The sequence below is a fragment of the Larimichthys crocea genome, chromosome X (genome assembly GCF_000972845.2).
Source record: "Larimichthys crocea isolate SSNF chromosome X, L_crocea_2.0, whole genome shotgun sequence".
Taxonomy (NCBI): Eukaryota; Metazoa; Chordata; class Actinopteri; family Sciaenidae; genus Larimichthys; species Larimichthys crocea.
The window spans coordinates 34,405,662-34,406,819 of record NC_040020.1 but is presented as its reverse complement, the minus strand read 5'-3'; positions in this window follow the sequence as shown (position 1 = coordinate 34,406,819).

Here is a 1,158-nt window from a genome sequence, read left to right as displayed (position 1 = left end):
TTAACCTGTTGAGAAACTTGAGAAAACATACCAGAGAGCAGTTTATGCCAACATTAGGAGGACGTCCAAATAGGATCTCAAACGGACTGAGTTTCACCCGACTTCTCTGTCTCATTCCCATGTAAGACAAAACAATGGGGAGTGCATCCGTCCAGGACAAACCTGTTTCTTCACAACATTTAGCAAGTTTTGCTTTGAGCGTACCATTCTCTCTCTCCACTGCTCCCCCACTCTGTGGATGATATACACAATGTTTTTTCATATCAATGCCTGGGAACTGTCCCACTGCCTCCACTGCAGCGTTTACAAAGTGTGTGCCGTTATCACTACGGATTCTTGATGAAATTCCCTATCATGGAATGATTTCTGTTAACAGAGCCTTGGTGACTGCATGACTGTTAGCATGTTTTGCTGGAAAAGCTTCCACCCACTTAGACCACATATCTACCATCACTAAACAATACTTCTTCCCTTTGTCTGGAGTTAGTTCTATGAAATCCATCATTAAGTGATCAAATAGTTTGTCTGGTGGTGGGTGTGCTGCTGTAGGGACAGGAATACCTCTTCCTGCATTGTAGGTTGCACAAATAACACAAGATTGACAATATCTCTGTGCATATGCTGCAAAACCCTTTGTAAACCAGTGTTGCGTTATTGCCTGTAACATTCCCCCTTTTGACACATGGTCTAACCCGTGTGTCAATTTAGCAAAATGAGGAAAAAAATGTTTAGGTAAACAGGGCCGTCCATCCGGACAGAACCAAACCTTCTCTTTGTATTGAGCTCCACATGCTCTCCACTGGGTTACTTCAGGAGGAGAGGCAAATGACTGAAGTGCAGAGAGGGAGTCAGGGAGTGTGTGTGAAAGTAAACAGAACGCCTCAGCTGGGGGAGGAGGGAGTGATAAATCAGCAACACGCTTCACTGTAAGAAATCTTTCAGTGGTATTGTCCATTTTACTTCATTTTTTAAAATATATTTATCCCAATAAATCAATTTATTTTTCTTTTTTAGTTTTTTGAGTTATCTATAAGTAAAAAGTGTGAATATTTTCGTAACTTACTTACTTTAAGTGATAAAATTAATTTTATTGGACTTCAACATAAATTGATTTGACTAAACACAGTTTAAACGTTTATATCAGATGTAAAACTTCAC